We start from the raw sequence: 18,896 nt of genomic DNA on the forward strand, positions 1-18,896 counted from the left end.
GCCAAGAGGTGATCACGGGATACCAGATCGAAGGCTTTTTTTGAAGTCAAGATATATGACATTAATCTCTTCTCCCTTGTCCAGGTGATAGGTCACCTGGTCATAGAAGGAAATGAGATTGGTCAGGCAAGAGCTATCTGCAACAAACCCGTGCTGGCTATCCCTTAGGATGTTGGCATTAGCCAGTCCATTAAGGATGGCCTCTTTAATAAACTTTTCTAAGATCTTCCCTGGGATAGAAGTCATGTTGATGGGCTATAGTTAGCCGGATCCACTTTCCTCCCTTTCTTGCAGATCAGCACCACATTGGCCTTCTTCCAGTCTTTGGGCACTACACCAGAGCGCCAGGAGTTTTCAAAGATCTGTGCCAGAGGCTGAGCTATGATGCTCGCCAGCTCCTTGAGCACCCTGGGGTGTAGATTTTTTGGGCCAGCTGGCTTGAAGGTATCCAGCCTCTCAAGGTGTTCCTTCACAAGGTCAGCATTAATGGAGGGCAGGGGATCTCCCTCACCTGGACCTCCTTGTCCCGTGGTGGACATGAGTGTCCCATGGAACTGATGAAAGAGTGACACAAAGTACCCATTTAATAGGTTGGCCTTTTCCTGGGCGTCAGTTGTCAGTTGCGCCATCTGGTTCAGCAGGGGTCCAATGTTGTCCTTGCTTTTCCTCTGGCTCCCCACATATCTGATAAAGGACTTTTTATTGTCCTTCATGCTCAAAGCTAGTTGGAGTTCAGTTGCAGCCTTGGCTTTCCTGGTTTGCTCCCTGCAGGACTAAACCAGTGCAGAATAATCCTCCTTGGAAGTGAATCCCATCCTCAATCCCTCCTGTACAGGGTATAGCCATCTATACCCATGGTCCAGTCATTGGTGGAGTCCCACCAGGTCTCCATTATCCTTATGACGTCATAATTATTTGCATTAAGCAGGAAAATGAGTTCCTCCTGCTTATTCCCCAAGCTTCTGGCATTTGTGTACAGGCAGGCAAGTGTCCCCATGGGGGCTCTTGCCTTGCTCAAAGATTGTGCCAGGGCTGGGGCAGGGGTGGGCTCCCTTAAGTGCCTTGGCCTGCTGGCGTTGCAAGGGTTGCTCAGCAGGCCAGCAGTGACGGTAATCCTCCCGTTCCCCAGCGGGCTTAGAGTAAAGCCTGGTGGAGCAGGTCAGCCAGTCTGGCTGAGAAGAGCCTCCTCCCCTTAGGTAATGATGAAAGTTTTCTACAGCCCACCAGATCTCCAGACACTCTCACTTTATTGTGGCATGCCAGGTCTCCACTAGGAGTAGGTTACAACTTGTGTGTGCCACTGCTCTTTCTATGCCTGTATCCTCTTGTGTTAGCACTGCCCCATTGCCTTTTCAGACGCGTCTGACTGTAAAACAAAAGGTTTGTGAAAATAGGGCGTATGGATCAATACATCATCACACAGAGTGTTCTTTAGTAGTTCAAAGTTACACGTAATCTCCATGTTCCACTAGGCCCCAACCTCCTGCCCTTTAGTGCCTCTGTTAGAGGGGCCACCAATTCTGAGAAGTGGGGTGCAAATCAGCGGTAGAAGTTTGTCAGCCTTAGGAAGGACTGAAGCTGTAGACTGTTTTGGAGTTTTGCAAATTTCTGAATGGCCTCTACTTCATTGGCTAACAGTATGATGGTGCCACTTCATTGGCTAACAGTCTGATGGTCCGACCAAGAATCCCAGGTCTCCCTCCTAGTGAGCACACACTTGGCCATCATCCTGGCTTTCCTTAGTTCAGACAGTACGGCCTGCAATGCCTGCTGCTGCTGTTCCCACGTCTGTGTGAAAATGACAATGTCACTGATGTAGGCAGAGGTGTAGTAGGTGTTGGGGGGCCAGGAGCTTGTTCATTAGGCACTGAAATGTGGCGATGGCCCCATGGAGCCTGAACAGCATCCGTAGGAACTTGTAGAGGTCCCATGGGGTTCTGAAGGCAGTCTTTGTGCAGTCCTTATGGGCCACAGGTATTTGACAATACCCCTTGGCTAGGTTGGAGGTAGTGATATAGTGGGCTTTCCTGATGCTTTCCACCAACTTAGCCATGTGGGGCATTGGGAAGGCATCAAAGACCACCAGCTCATTCAGATGATAATCTATGCACAGCCAGAGTGTCCCATTGGGTTTTGGAACCAGGACCAGTGGGCTCTGTCATGGGCTCCTTGATGGCCTTATTATCCCTTGCTCCTGCATCTTCTTGATCTCCTTTTGGATGTCTCTGAGGAGGTGGTGGGGAACTGGGAACCTCCTCTCCCACACTGTTGCTCCTGCGGGGGTGTTTATTGCGTGATGGACCCCTCAGACTCATCCCGGCTCATCCCATCTCTCACTTCCACCTTTTGGCAGGCTGACAGCTCTTTGTCTATCTTCCGCCCTAGCTTTGGGTCCCACTTCTGTGGGACAGTGCAGCCCAAGGTCCTTCTGCTCACCCTCTGTGAAGGTGACCCATCCTTTGGCTCATGCCATTCTCTCAGTAAGTTTATGTGATACATCTGCTTTTCCCGCCCGTGTCCTGGTTGGTGTACTTCGTAGTCCAGTCACAGTCCCCATGAATTATTTTGAATGCGCCCTGTCACAGCATCAACAGTTTTCTCAATGAGGACCAGCACTTTCTGGCCTTCCTTAAATTCACTTTCTTTAGTGCATGTATCATACCTTTCTTTTTGGCATTGCTGTGCCTCCTCACGGTTGTCCCAGGATAGGCAATGGGCCATTTGCAGCCTCTGGTGGAACTCCTGACGGCATGTGCCTCTGGTCCCCGCATCATCCCTTATCTGCTCCCACTCTTCTCTCAGGGCCTGGAGGAGCCCCTGGGGGTGGTGAACCAACACGAACTTGAACAGGGAGTACTTTGATGAGTCCTGTGGGGTGTCCCAGATTGTGAATAGTGTAAGGGGAAGGAGTAAGTCCCACTTGTGTGGGTCTTTCTGTATGCAGCACCACAGCACCTGCTTTATAGTGCCATTAAGACATTCTATGAGGCAATTTTTTGAGGATGATAAATAGATGTTTTCAGATTTTTTATCTCCAGCATCTGGCACATGGCCCATTGCACTCCAACATAAAATTCCTCCCCTCGTCCATAAGGATCACTTTGGGTATCCCCACCCTCAAGATCTACTTTATAAGCTCTTTGGCAATCCTCGGTGCTGTCACGGCCCGTAGGGGGATTGCCTCTGGGTATTTGGTAGCATAGTCAATGAGCACTAGGATGTACTGGTGGCCCGCTCTGCTTCTCAGGAGGAGTCCCACTGCATCCATTGCAGCTGTAGAGAAGGGCATGTCAATGATGGGTAGAGGTTGCAGCGAGGCCCATGCTGGTCAATCCTCTGTAGTCTTCCGGCACTCAGGGCTGCTGAGAACACCAAGGGAAACAAGGTTTGAAATCTCAAAGTGGCCAGCAAGCTTTCTTGTCCTATTTCTGCAGGACCAAACATGAGACAGCTGGGGCCTCATTTTTCAAGACCAAATACTTCAAAGCCAAAAGAAAGATTAATGAAGTGCTGTTTGTATGGAAGTTTGGAAATACAAGATCAGTTTCTATATAAATGCAAAGGCCATGATTTTCTATATTAAGGGCCTAATGTTAGAAAACTCAGTCTACATTTGAGACCTAAGAAAATGTCTGCAGCTGTTGTGGGCACTGTGAATACTCAGGATCTTTGAAAATCAGACCTTTTATTTAAATAACTAAAACTTGGTTTAACTATAAAAAAGCTTGGTTTCAATGGTAGCTGGGCTTCACTCAGTGGCTCTATCTACATGAGACACTTAGTCATTTAGTGCTTGTATAAACTAGTTGTGCCTACAAACAGCTGTTTCATGATGCTGACTGGGCAGTAGCTCATGACTACTGTGCAGTAGCTTCATGTCACACTTCCTGCCATGCAACACTACTGTGCAGTAGTCACAGGCTACTGCGCAATCAGCATCTCATGTAGACATGGCCAATGTCAAGCTCACTAATATTTGCTTGGAGCAATGTGGATGAAAATAACCAGAATTGAGGAGATGGGTAGAATAATAGTGTTTACAAAGATACAGGACATGATTAAATGATTGGAATAGAAAAATGGTCCACTCATGTAATCCTCACTCTCACAAATAAATCTTCAGCATGAGTCATCCAATTATTTTCAATAGAACTTCTCCTGTGAATAAAACCAACTTGTTTGAGTAAAGACTTCAGAAGCAAATCTAAGTTATTCTGTGTGTAACACTGTAAGTTCGCATTTGTACTGAAAGAAAAATGATCATATATGGTGTTTCTTATAATTGGGACACTTTGGGCATGTCTACCTGTGACACTACATCATAGTGATGTGATATGGTGATGTAGCATCCATGGGTGTCTACCCCTGACCAGCAGCTACTTCACCGTAGTAGTGCGCTCCCCCCATTATAGGATGCCACTACAGCAAAGTAGCTGTTAAAAATAACTATGTGCTGTGCATACGACATAGTACGGGCAGTTACTGTGCCATGATTTAAATACTTGAAAAAGGAAGTACTAAAGCACAGCACTCTAACAAAATTACCGTAGGACAACGTGTAGATGTACCCTTTAATGATCATATATGTTGTTCGTTATAACTGGGACACTTTTGAAACTAACTGAAATTTCATGTAGTATACAACAATCAAAACAAACCTAATGCCATTTTTTCCCTGCCCTCTGAAATGTAGAAATAAATAGAGCTGAAAATCTTGCAATGAATATAGTTTTTTTATATAATACTACTTGTAGTTGTTGTATTTGAATTCTTCTTTTGTTAATGGATGCCATTTGCTAATTAACCACATGCAAAAATATGCAAGGATCCTGGATGTTTATAAACATTATCATTTGCACAGTCTTCAGTGATTACTAAAATTTCAGCCAGGGGAAAGAAAGGCCACCAAATATAAGTTTCTTGAACTTTCTGTTTGTTGTTTGGTGTCCTAGCAACTAAATGGATAGTAGGTAGCTGCTGTATGTATTTTCCCAGGGAACTCCAAGACCTTTAAGCTGCTAAAAGAAAACCCACTTTTGCATGGTTTTAAATACATGGAAGAAGTTTCCGAAAAATGACTACAAGGAGAGTTGACCATAATGAGTACAAACTGTACTCAACTCAGCCTCAAGAATTTTTTTCCATAGTGCAGCTGTCTTTGTGTAGCCATCCAAACATTAGAAGCCCAAATATTTCTGTGTCGTAGAAGACTTTAAGCTGATACTGAGTCCTCTGAAAAACACTTTTAAACTTGAGTGAAAGCTAAAGGCACTTGGCACTTTACAGGAACTGTCCCTTAAATTTTTGTTTACTGTTAAAGACCAAAACCTTCTCTCAGTGGTAGTAAAGGGCAAAAATTCCCATTTATTTCAATAAAAGTGAAATCATATTCCCTGTTTTATAGACAGATATAAGCACTGTGAGCTTTGTGCTGATTTAATGGGGAAGTTTGGTACCAGCCAGAGACTGAAAGTTATTAAATTAGCAGAGATAGTTTCATCATCACTTATCCTATTTCATCGTCTCATCTAGTTCTCTTGGGCTAGTCCTATTCTAAGTTGCAACACAAATAAAAGTGATATTTATAGATTACCAAATATTGATAATTTACACAAGTCAGGTAGTAAAGGAACAGAATGCTGCCATGTCATTTATACATATGATCCAATCAGTGTAAACTGTGAACTGATCAAGCATATAATTCAAAATTCATTTTTAATAAATATTCAAGATAAAATATTACTCTAGAATTACTCTAGTGGTAAAAGATCAACACTCCAGTGGCCTTGGAACTGAAATACAAATGAGCTGAAAATATGACTGTACTGAAATGTGCTTTGAAGTTTGAGCAAATATTTCTGCATTTTTTTTCTCTCAGTTCTAGAGAAGGGCCAGTACTGAAAATAAAGCTTTTACAGCTATTCAAAATATATAATGAATTTGATAGCACTGTCTCTGAGTTCTTTTTGTTCTGACTTTCCACAGGGATTCTAGTAAATGAGTCTGCAGGAATGAATATTTGTCCTAAGAGCTAAATTCAAATATAATATCTTCAAAAAGGTAAATTTGAAAAATATTCAAACTAGAAACTGATTATAAACTCACCTGTTGTAGGAACAGAAACATAGATTGTCAATTGTATATCAAAGTGTCTCATGTCAAATATTGAATATTTTCAAAATGCTGCTTGTAAAAAAAAAAAAAAAAAAAAACCCCCACAAGAAAAACTCCCAAAAAATCCAAGAATTATTTTATACCTTTATTTCAGATATTTTGCAGTATATTTTTAGATACTCAATAAATGCACAAAATGAACACATTTTAAGAAATTCTTTATCTATTCACAGGCAATTAACAGAGTGGCAAAATCAGTTGACTAAATTATTTATTACTAATTATTCACCCAGCTTTAATATTGATCAGCTTTTTACCACAGCATATATAAAGAATACATTCTTAAAAGCTTGCCTCTGGATGATGTGCAACTGTAAGAAAAAAATAGTGCATAATTAAGACTTGATGTTTGCATTGATATAGTTTGGCTGTCTCAGTATTGATACAAGTTCAGAGAAAATAAAACCCATGCCTGAAAGAATGCTAGAGTGAGTAATCTAGGGAATGTTAATCTGAATGTTGAATGTAGGAGTTGTAGAAAGGGAAAGGTCTGTGGCTCAGTTTAAAACAGCACAATTTTCTACTCGTCTGACCCATTTTGGGTTTAAATAAAAATATGTCTTTGTGGCAACTAGGAAACTCTCAGTAGGAGAAGCTTAGTCATAACTGCCTGTTTAATTTAATATGTTCCCAATTTCTTCAGTGTAAGATAAGTAGCAAGCTGCTTTTATCTCTTTTTGCAGAGATCCCGTAGAAGTCAAGCCATACAAATTGGTTTGTTGAGAAATCTTTAGTTTCCAAAAGCAGTGTAGTTGCTTTTTTCCCATAATGAATTGTTCAAAGTTGCCATGTCATTTCTGCTGCCAGTGTTGCATAACAGAGAGAGAAATGGAGGAAGAGGTTGAGCTTACAGTTGGACTCTGTGCACATATGCACGGTGCCATTTGCATTGTGTCAGGTGATTTGACACTGCCGCTCTCATTTTCTCCAAATTAGATAGTTTCTTTTTAAGTAACTTTGGAACACACTCTGCCTTGCTTTTGTGTGGGTACAAGAGGGAAGAAGGGAAAACATGAGAGCTTTCTTACACTGTTTTTGCCTATAGTTAAAAGCTAGGAACAGAAGTTACACACAAACTTATAAGTGATCAGAGACCGGTTTAAACCTATTACAAAATACAAGTTCAGTGCACATAGACTGGTTTCACAATGGCCAAACCCCGTTTAAGATGAACCACAATGAATGTCTATCCAGTAAAATACTGGAACAGGTTACTCCAAGAGGTTGTGAAATCTCTATCCTTGGAAGTTTTTAAGACCTGGCTAGACAAAGCCTTGGCTGGGATGATCCAGTTGGGGGTGGTCCTGTTTCGAACAGGGGGTTGGACTAGTTGACCTCCTGAGCTCCCTTCCAACCCTAATTTTCTATGATGTAGTATCAGACTTAACTGATTTAAATTAAATTGTTCTATTGAACTTCTGTCCCAGATCCCATGTCATTTACTTGGATTTTAGGAAGGCCTTCGATATGGTATCTCATCCCATTCTCATAAATACGTTAAGAGGCTGTGACTTAGATGATTACACAGTCTGGTGGGTAACAAGTTGGCTTGCGGGTTGTACCCAGAGAGTAGCGGTGGATGGGTCGGTATTGACCTGGAAGGATGTGGGCAGTGGGGTCCTGCTGGGCTCAGTCCTTGGACCTGTATTCTTCTATCAGTGACTTGGATGTAGGTGTGAAGTGTACTCTGTGCAAGTTGTGAATGATACTAAATTGTGGGGTGAAGTGAACACACTGGAGGGTAGGCAACAGTTGCAGGTGAACCAAGACAGGTTGGAAAAATGGGCAGAACACAATAGGATGCAGTTCAACATGGACAAATGTCAAGTGCTGCACCTAGGACGTAAAAATATCCAGCAGACCTACTGGCTGGGGAATGACCCTCTCAGCAGCAAAGAAGCGAAAAGAAATCTCGGAGTCATAGTAGACTCCAAGATGAACATGAGTCAGTGTGACGAAATCATCAGCAAAGCTAACTGCACTTTATCATGCTTCACCAGAAGCATGACAGATGGAACCAAGGAGGTGATACTTCCCCTCTATATGGCATTGGTCAGACTGCAGTTCAAGTACTGTGTCCAGTTTTGGGCGCCATACTTTAAGAAGGGTGTGGATAACCTTGAGAGGGTTCAGAGGAGGGCCACTCGTATGGTTAAGGGTATACAGGCCAAGCCCTATGAGGAAAGACTAAGGGACCTGGATCTCTTCAGCCTCCACAAGAGAAGGCTGAGAGGTGATTTTGTGGTTGCCTACAAATTCATTAGCGGGGTGCAGAAAGGAACCGGAGATGCTATGTTCACCAGGGCGCCTCTTGGGATAACAAGGAACAATGGTCACAAATTGACAGAGAGAAGATTTAGGCTGGACATCAGGAAAAACTTCTTCACAGTAAGGGTGGCCAGAATTTGGAATGGGCTTCCAAGGGAGGTAGTGCTCCCCCCTACCTTGGGAGGTCTTTAGGAAAAGGCTGGATAGGCATCTGCCTGGGGTCACCTGACCCCAGCACTCATTCCTGCCCAGGGTAGGGGGTCAGACTCTATGATCTGTTGAGGTCCCTTCCAACCCTACCATCTACGAATCATCTCCTGACTCCCCAGCATCCCAGGATGCTTTGTGGCCCCTCATAAACCTCCCCCTTACAGGGTGACTGGCTAGAACAGAGCTTATACTCTAGTCCAGCACCTAGCTGGCCCTGCCCCCAGGTTGTCACAGAGCTGCGGCAGCAAAGCCTCTGTTTCTGCTCACCAGCCTGCATTCTGCCTGCCTTTGTCAGCTAGTGGGGGTGGTGGGGGGGTGGAACAGAGCACCCCAACCCTGCCTTCCAAGCCCTGGTCTGTCCTGCTGTGGAGAGCCGAGGGAAACCCTCTCTTCCCATCCTCTGCACAGCGAGGTGGCTTAGTTCTGTCACTGCCACAGATGAGACTGGGGAAGGATTCCTCTGGGCTGGGTGCCTGCCCATGCAGCTGGGCATGGGAGCACAGGGAGAGCCCTCTGCCTTGGGGGGCTTCTTCTGACCCAGGCTCCCTCTTGTGGCAGTGGCTGAACTGAGCAGCTGCCCGGCAAAGGGAGAAGGAACTCCTCTCAGCGCAGGGCTCCTCAAGGCAGGGCAGCCCTAGGCTGAGGAACCCTGGGCTGAGGAAAGATCCCTGAGGCATGGGGATCCTTGCCCCTGTGGGCAGATGCCTGGCTTGAGTGGGGTGATGCCAGGATGGGAGCTTCTCCCCTCACATGCAGGGGGACAGCAGAGGATTGGGGCTGCCAATCAGGGATGGTCCCTGTGACAAAGGGTGTAAACTTGTAGCCAGACACCATACCAGCCATCCCTCTTTCTAAGGCAGTCTGCTGTGTCTTTCCTGCCATGACTTGTTGGAATAAATCTTATGTAATAAGCGGGAGGATGCCCATTTAATGCCAAGAGGTTTACACACAGCTCCGACCTCCCTTTACCATAGATGCCTCACAGATGGCATCTATACTGCACAGTGCCTCACACCACGACCTGCACTCCAAGGTCTCACCTGGGACTCACTCCCCCCTGGAGCTCATCATCATGGTGTGCCACCATACTGTGCACCAAACTACCCATTATAACTTCCCTGGCCTCTTACAGACTCCCCTTGGCCTTTGGCTCTGCTTGCCCAGGTATTCTCAGTCATGCACTGTGCACCCTCTCACTCTGCCTTTGCCCCCTAACTCTCCACCCCTTCACTGGGGTTACACCTCCACCCTCACCATGGGGCAATGATTTACTACCCTCACTGGGGTTTCTCACTCAACCACTCTAGCACAGCCCTTTAGGTCGCCCCTTCCAACTCTACTCTGCACCCAGTGCTGCGTAATCTTCAGGCCTCCTTCGTGGCCCATGCTGTACAGGCCTGTTCCCCTACTCTGTCCCTTCTCTGAGGCTGATACTCTGCCCTCATGCTGGGGCATTGAGGTCTTACACTGCATAGTCTCAGGTGCTTCTCAGTAGGTGTGCCTGATCTAGTCCACTGGGTAGTGGGGGCTGGGGCTATAAGGTGCCCCTACCTGCTTTAACTGGAGAGGCAGCTGGTCTGGCATTCCTGGGGAACTACCCTGCCACAAGCAGTTCCACCAAGCCATCCTTCCCCAGCAGGGTTCAGTTTTCAGTCATACCCTGGAGCAGGAACATCCTACCATTCCCATAGCTCCTGCCCTTACCTCCAAGATGTTCCTGAGCAGCTGCTCAGCTGGGTGGTGTCTTTTCAGCTCCCAGCAGCAGACTGCTGGCTCAGCCCTGAGGACCTGAATCTAAAATGGAGGTTGCTCAGCTCCCTCCTCCAATCCTAGGGCTCTCCTGCAGTCATGTGACCACCTCATTACACTGCTGCTGCCCTGATGTCTGCTCTGGCCCTTAAAGTGGCACAGCCCCCACTTAGCTTAACTAGGTTCAGCAATGACTGACAAGCTGCGACGCATGCTTGAGTGCTCTCCCCCTTCTGGCCTGGGCCAGTGCAGGCCTCTACCTGCCTTTCCCAAGTAAAAATTGAACATGTTCAATGTGCAGCTTAGACCTGCAAAGATTGGATTCAAACCTGCAAAGATTGGATCAATTCTGCCTCAGGCTGTTTGACTGTCTGTACTTATGCCAGGGATGAGTATTATAAAGCCAGGGTCTTCACCTGCCCAGCACCCTCTTTACACGCATTGTTGGAAAGATCCAGGGAGTATCATCACTGCCTACCTCAGGTATTCTACTCTCTCCTGCCATGTCTTGATGGATATTCTTTTACTAGCAAATTTCCTATCAAGAATGATGGTGGGGATGAAGTGCTGCCATGACAATAGCAACATGGGGGGGCAGTGCTGCACTGCCTCCACCCTGGGCTGCCACCGCCTCCAAGGAGCAGGCCGGCTGGCCTCGCCCCTCTGCTTCATCCCCTCTATCCCCATTTTCATGGTGTTACTCTGTCCCTGCCATTATTCCACCATGCACTGCTCTAAGTCCAGCCCCGCACCACTCCCCCCTGCCCCGCCACTCTGTCTGATCTGTCTCTGCCATCATAGTGTTTCTTTGTCCCTGTCATCATTTTGACGGGCAATTTGCCCAGCATACAGCACTGACTGGATCCATGTCCCACAAGAGCGTTACACTGAGGGATAACGACTAAACTTTATATATATATATATATATATATATACACACACACATTGGGTGAGGCTGCTGCCGGTCTTTACCTGTTGTTCACTGTATCAGGTTCATCAATGGATTGGCCCCTTCAGGGTCTGTGAGGCTTCAGCCTTACATCAGTTCATCCCAGGTTCTCAGGGTAGGTAATGCCTACCAGTCCAATCAATGTCCAGTCAATATCAACCAGTAACAGTTCACCCAGTTTCCAGGGTTAGTCACATCAAAACCACCCCTCCCCACAGAGTTAATCAATTAATCCAACAGAAAAGAAAACAAAATCAATTCCTCCTTGGGCCCTGGGTCACTCCAAGGACTTCAAGAGTTCATGGGGGACAATCCAACTAAATTAACTTCTCCCCTGTTGAGGGGTCATTGACTCGAGATCAATTTACTGTAAGTCCTACCCTGTCTTAACTATCTTGGGTCAGGACCACCACTTTCTTCAGAGAAGAGGCTTACCCTCCTGCTGTCTTCCTGGCACATCCCCAGGACAAAAAGAAAAAAAAAGCAATAAGAGAAAGGGAGTAACCAACAAAGGGGTGCTGCCCTGTTAACTCACAACCCTTTATGCACTGGCTGCTCTTTCTCTCTCTCACACTCTTGCTGGCTTCCAGGTCTTTTCTCCACCACTCTAATTCTCCCTCAGCTGTCCTGGGGTGACTTGTCCATATGGCACATCCCGGATGCTTTCAATGGTCCTCCGTCCACCTTGGCCGGTGTGCTGGCTTCTTTCCCCCACAGGCATATGTGGGAAGCTGTCAGTAGCGAAGACCTCTGGTGTCCAACTCCTTTGTCGATTGTAGTTCTTCCTCAGCTGTCCCTCTCTGGGACTGAAATAGCTCTCTGCATGTTCATTCCACCAATCCAGAGAGAGCATGCACTCTGGAAACATGGCAGCCTGCTTACCTCTCTGGTGGGTCTCTCCTTTGTACCTGGGGTAAGTGTTTGCCATGCGAGTTCCTTGGAGATTTTCTTCAGCCCTGGCCTCTTCCTCTCACAACTTAGCCTAAGGACATTACTGAAGACTGACAGGGTTTCACTCCTCCATGGTGTTAATCTCTGAATCAGTTGCAATTCTTTTCTACTGCATAATTCTTTATGAAGGGGTTGTTTTTTGAGGAGAGACTGTTGAGGTTCCACATGTACTTTATAGTTTGCTTTTCATCTTAGATCAAGATATTTGTAAGGTAACAGTGTATCTGTGATTCAAGGTATTTTTGTGAGAGCAGCTGTCTGATAGCTTTGGCAGTGGCAGTGGCAGTGGCAGCAAAGCAGCAGCAGTGGTGATCCCTCGTGGTTGGGGATGATCACTTCCACAGATCAAGTAAAGGGTTGTACATGAATCTGTTGATCACTAAGAAGACTGATTCTAGAGCTGCAGACTCTGGAAGATGCTACAGATAGTGGTTGAAGGGAGGGTTGAGCCACAGATTTCTTGGTCTTTTTTCCTTTTCTTCCATTTCTCTTGTTTTTCTGCCTCCAGGGTGAGACAGTTTTCCTCAAGGTAAGATGTACTTTCTCTTGCAAGGCACTGCTATGTAGCCCTGTCCCAGGCTAGGTTTTCAGAGATTGTAACACTGGAAGGGACCTCAGTAGATCATTGGGTCCAGCCGCTGGCACCAGTCAGAAAAGGCAGCTGGAGTCAAGTGACCCTGGCAAGGTGACTGTCCAGTCTCCTCTTGAAGATTTCCAGGGTTGGCAATTGCACCTCCTCTGGAGGGAGCTTATTCCACAGTCTGGACACTAACTGTGAAGATATTTTTCCTAATGTTGAGCCTGAAATGGTCTTCTAGGAGTCTTCTAGGCCATTACTCCTGGTTTTCCCCAAGGGTGCCCTGGTGAACAGTTGTTCACCGAGCCCCTGATGTACTCCCCATATCTGGCGATAAGCTGCTACCAAGTCTCCTCTCAGCCTTCAGTTTTTCAGGCTGAAGAGTCCCAGGTCCCTCAGCCTTTCCTTATATGGCTTGCTGTGCAAGTCTCTAATCATATGAGTGGCCCTTCTCTGAACTCTCTCAAGTTTTACCACATCCTTTTTAAAGTGAAGCACCCAGAACTGGATGCAGTACTCCAGTTGGGGTCTCACTGATGCCGAGTAGAGTAGAAGAATCATTTCCTTGGTTTTGCTGAAGATTCATCAATTGGTGCATACCAGAGTATTATTTGCCCTGCTGGCAACTGCCAGCTCATATTCATACTATGGTCTATTATTACCCCGAAGTCCCTTTCATTCATAGTGTTGGTCACTTTGATGCCACCAAGCCTGTAGGTCTGTAGGTGTGTGAGGGGTTGTTCCTCCCCATATGGAGTACTTTATGTTTCTCAGTGTTGAACTTCATCTGAATTCGACTCACCCAACTTGCTAGACTGTCTAGATCCACGTGTCTTTGTAACCTATCTCCAAGTGTGACCATGCTTCCCCATAACTTGGTGTCATCCACAAACTTAGCCAGTGAGCTCTTCACTCCCACATCCAAATCATTGATAAAGATGTTGAAAAATACTGGACCAAACACCAACACCCATTGGACACTGCTGGTCACTTTTCACCAGGACAACACAGATATGTTCATTAGGACTCTCTGGGCCTGCATCAAAGAGGTTGTGGAGGGGGTCCTCAGGCTAGTCTGGCTAGTCCTCCAACTACTATTCCATGCTCCTCATCCATGTGGGAACAAATGACACAGCCAGGAGCAATCCAGACTGGACCATGAGTAACAACGTCTCTGATGCAGGCCCCAAGAAGGCAGCAGACCTCATGGGCTGGGGGGTCTGAATGGCAGAGGGGACCCTTGGTGTCCTCTTGGGGGTGGCATCATGCTGCTTACCTTCCTCTTTCTCTGGTGTCACCATCAGACCCTCCTCATGCATGGGGTGGAGAGAATACCTGTTGAGCAGGGCGAAGGGAGGAGCAACCCTGGTCCTACATTTCGTGGAGCATGAGGTGACCGTCATTCAGGTAGCTCCGGGTGGGTCTTGGTTAGCCTTCTTGTTGGCCACCATCTTTATCTCCTTCTCTTCTTCCTTCTTCTGGAGAACAGCCTAGCAGTAGCCATCAATGAAGTCTTTGTGGGCCCTGATGGTGCACAGCTGGTGAACCTCCTCCTTGAGCTCCTGCACCCGGTCCTTCAGTTTGTGATGTCAGTGCCATACTTCTTAATGTGTGTAACCTGGGTGGCAGCCCAATAATTGCCACCTCTGCCCAAATATCAGGGATGGTGTGGTGAGAGTGGGGCAGGGCTTCCAGCTATCACCAATTTACTTTCCAGCTGGCCCCTGCTCCCCACAGAGCAGCCTGTGGTCCTAAGAAGGTCTAACACTTAACTGATTTAACTATTTACACTTTATTTACAAAACAAGAATAATAGGAAAGGTTATTTACAAGTAAACTCAAATGCCAAAACAAACCAGAATGCATTAGTCAACCCTTCACTCAAGAACTGCAGGTAGGGTAACTGGCAGCTTTCAGCCACTGCTGAGATGCTACAGCAAGGAAGAAGGGTGCTCGCTTCCAGCAGCTCCAACAGCCTTCCCAATAAGTGAAAGACAACTTAAGCTCTTCTGGTCTGCAGCAACCAAATTATATCAATCCCTAACCCCCCAAAGAGGCTAGAGGGTGACCCTCCATGGCAACCAAAATGGCAAGCAACAGAGTAGGCTCCTGCAGCAATTGGCATGACCCAAGCACAAAACTCAGGGACTCCATCCAATGACAGTCAGCTGCAGAATAAGGGACAGGACTGAGTCCCCTCTGGGGCAATCAGTGGCAGAGGGTCAGCAGCACAGGCAGCTCCCAGGGATCACTGTTCTAAACCCCTGCTCCAGATGACTGGCTAGGCACCCCACATGCCTCATGGCTCACCAGTCCTGCTCCGAGCACTGGCCTGCACCCGGAGCTCCCAGGGACCATCGTGCTGGCACTCTGCCACTCCTCAGGATCCCAATGCCTTGCCTGCTGCTGTCCCACTTCCCTGGGGAAGGTAAGGAGTTTCCTCAACTCACTGGCCCAGCTCCCTGCTCTGGATAAGGATACCGCCTGCTCTTCTGACTGCTGCTTCTTCTCCACAGTGGACTGGGGGCCAAGTGCCACCCTTAGCCTCTGGGACGCCCGGCACGTCCAGCACACTGTGATGGCATCTTGGGGGACCAGCTCTCTGCCCCAAGCCCTGGCCGCGGCTCCCTTTCTGTTGCAGGGCTGGAGGCATGGCCAACTGCCACTGCCTTCTTCTCCCAGGGCCTTCGAGGCTCTTCAGCGGTGTCTCTCTGCCCCCTCTGCTGGGTCAGCTCACCTCAGCTCTTCTTAGGCCTCCTGCGTCATTCCCCGGAGTCACTGTCAGCAGCCCCCATGCCAATTCGGCTGCTGCTTTTATCCCCTCAGGCAATCCCTCCCTGACTTGCAAACCGGCCAACCAGGGCTCCGGGTGGCTGGCCCACAATCCCGGGCATCCCCCTTCCATGTGAATGAGGGGACCGAAAACCCCTTCTTTAGATTGGCTTCTCCTTTTCCACAGGGCAGGGCTCCCCTGCTCCACTCTTGGGGTCGCTCAGAGTTCATCATCACTGTTTCTAGCCCAGGGTAAGTATCTCGAGCTAATCTGGTGAGCCCGCACTGGCAGTTTGTTACATATGTTTTCCCAATTTCTGATGTCAGCCACACTTCTTAAAGTTCGTGCCTTGAGCGTATCCTTGAAGTGATTTCTCTGGCCCCTGCCTGTCCTTTGTCCTTGGTAGAGTTGGCAGTAAAGCAGTTGTTTTAGTAAATTCACCCCAACCATGTACACACAATGCCCTGTCCACTGCAGGTGACATTGAATAATCAATATTTCTGTGCTCATGGTATGAGCATCAATACTAGCGCTTGTGCAACAATAGCTTACAAAGCCAGCAGAATGGTACATTCAGAACCACTTAGGAGATGGGAGAATAAGATTCGTTTAAACCCAAGAAAGAAACAGAGTGGAAAGCCAAGGCCTACATTAATTCACAAATTTAAGGATTGGAAAGACCTTCCTAGGTTATGTCCAACTTTTATTTCCTGCAACTATGTAAGTGCAGTTTACCTAGTTCATTTTCCTCTTCAGGACAAAGTGATGGAGATGCAACTTCCTTACGTAAATTACTAAGATTAGGGATTTGAATGCCTGGTAAGCAATCTTCCACATGGCTAGCTTGATGTTTACCTTTATGTTTTTCTTTTCCAACCTAAATCAGATTCTTCTTATCTTGTTCCCTTTTAGAACTGTTGCTGTTGCCCTTGAGACTTGTTTCAACGTCCTAGGAATCTAAAGCTACAGTTTGCAATGGGGGAGCTGGCCTGGCAGATACAGATATCTACCTTTTATTAGCAAATACCCCTACAGGCTTGTAATAATTATATTATACAGATGACCATACTTGCTATTATATTTAGTACCTTTCTTTAACATTCACCAGGGAAGTTGTTGAGAAAATTTTGCATTTACTACAAGACTTTGTCAGCTAATTAATTTTACCCTCCTGGGGAAGAAATTTATTTTAATTGAAACTATGACAGTATGGCTAGGATACAGGATTAACTATATACACTGTGCATGGATTTAAGAAATATTAAAATAGGCAATGCTTCTCTGACAGCTAATTGAGGAGTGGAAGAGGAATTGTTATTATGTTACAAAAATACTCTCTTGAACTAGACTTTAGATAAAGTATTTTTGGCATTTTACAGCACTTAAACTTTGTATTTTCACAGCTTATGGTTGATTAGGTTGTTTTGTTTAATATTATTTTTAAATATGAAAAACACCTTTTAATGATAATTTATTTAATTTATAAAAAGCATTTGAAATTATTTTTACAAGAAGGCAATATCAATAAACAGCCATTAACTCTCCCTTTTAAGTGTTTGCAGCTTATCTGTGTGTTTCCTTTTGATAAGAAAAACACTTCCTTTTATATGATGAATAGGAATTGAGAAACAAAATAAGTAGCAGCAGCTATAGGGACTCCTACAGTCCGCAAAGCTTTTCCATGAAACTGAATACTACGGGATCATTTTCTGTGCCAACTATCTAAAGTAACTTGTAATCCATTCCACAATTGTTAATTCTGGGTCAAGATTTAAACAGAACTTGTGCAATGACATAATGTAGGCTAAGTCCTAACCAGGCAGTTATGGTAAGTATAACTAGAAGAAAGACGTGATGCATTAGGAAACACAGAATCCCTGCAAAATAGGACTGCCCCGGAAGAACAAGGCAAAGCCTTCCTTTCATGATTGCTGTTAGTCCTCTTTGCTCTCCTGTTGTATAGTACAACAGCCTATATGTTTCAAGCAGAATGAGATGGAAGGAATGACTTTGGATGAAATGAGAGCAAAGGCTGATGATGTCACTACTTATCCCTCCCCAGAATCCCTAGGGCGATTGTCACTACTGTATCACACTAATATGAGACATGTAAGACTACGTGCTCCAATGTGTTCCTCAGAGATGAAAGCCAAAAAAACCAGCATAGGATTTGGGCCTTATTTTAATGGTGACTCAAATTGGCCCATAAATGTTGTATTGGAAAAAAGCTAGTTTGAGTCTAAGTGAAACAGTTGTATACTGTGAACACTTACACTGCCAATATGTAACTTCCTCCAGAAAGTCAGAGAAGTAAAGGGAAATCAAATTATTAGTCTCATTTCTCTTTGCTTGTGGTGAAAAGAGAAGCTACACACTCCCATTTGTCATTGGTTTCCCCATTCCACCTTTTCTCTACCTTTGCCACAATTTTGTGGCTTTCAGAGTTAAGTGGAGTGTAGTGTCCTTTGTCTTTCAAGGAGCCTGGCTCATAACCGAAATTTTGCAAAGATAAGGGATTGGCCATAAAACAACTTCATACCCTTGACTACAAGGCCAGAACTGAAACATTTCCATGTCAGAAAATCCTCACAGTTCCTCTAACCTACACCGTAGTGATCAAAGCCTTTTCAAGAATCCAGTGATTACTGGAACATAGGGATATTCTAGCTGGGTTTCTTTCTCCCATACATACCTGCTAAATAAGGGGCTGGAATGGAGTGGCTTCGAAAAGGTAACATCAAACCACCAAATGATCCTCTGAACATTTAAAGGGTGAAATCCAAATGATTGGTTCTCACCCTTCAGTGGCTTTGTGCTACCATGTTTTGTGCACCCCGCCCTTTTTTTGTAGCCCCCTTAATGCAACTGCCTCTGTTTTCCCTGCTAAAATACTTACCACATTTTCAAGGAAAGATTTTTTTTCTCCATTCTGCCTTCCAAAAACAAAAGGAATGTCTTACTCAGAGGAGTGTAGTATGTGAGAAAATATGTCAATTACTGCTGCAGTCCCTAAAAGGACATTAATACTAAGGATAGGTCTTCATTAGCTTTAAGGCTAAGATGGACAGTTTCTCAAAGACTAAATCAGGATAGAACATGATTGTACTTTGAAACTTAAACTAGATGCCTAATAGGTGAATAGGATCTGGCCCAAAAATATTCCCCCAGAATTTACATTGTTTAATAAAAATAAGTAAAACAAAGGCAAAAAAAAAGACAGAAACATAAAGACAGAAGCTACCCAG

The 18,896-nt window shown here is 45.6% G+C and overlaps 1 protein-coding gene and 1 long non-coding RNA gene across 2 annotated transcripts in view; both read left to right on the plus strand.

The window, feature by feature from the left end:
• The window catches only part of CUBN (cubilin), a 251,865-nt gene that overhangs the window by 98,428 nt on the left and 134,541 nt on the right, over positions 1-18,896 (plus strand). The window lies entirely within an intron of this gene.
• On the plus strand, positions 15,652-17,200 carry LOC109308268. The gene is made up of 2 exons (XR_002100574.1): positions 15,652-16,470; positions 16,564-17,200. It is a non-coding gene; the product is annotated as an uncharacterized LOC109308268 (long non-coding RNA).

This window comes from Crocodylus porosus, unplaced genomic scaffold (assembly GCF_001723895.1).
Source record: "Crocodylus porosus isolate Cpor-Errol unplaced genomic scaffold, CroPor_comp1, whole genome shotgun sequence".
NCBI classification, from domain to species: Eukaryota; Metazoa; Chordata; order Crocodylia; family Crocodylidae; genus Crocodylus; species Crocodylus porosus.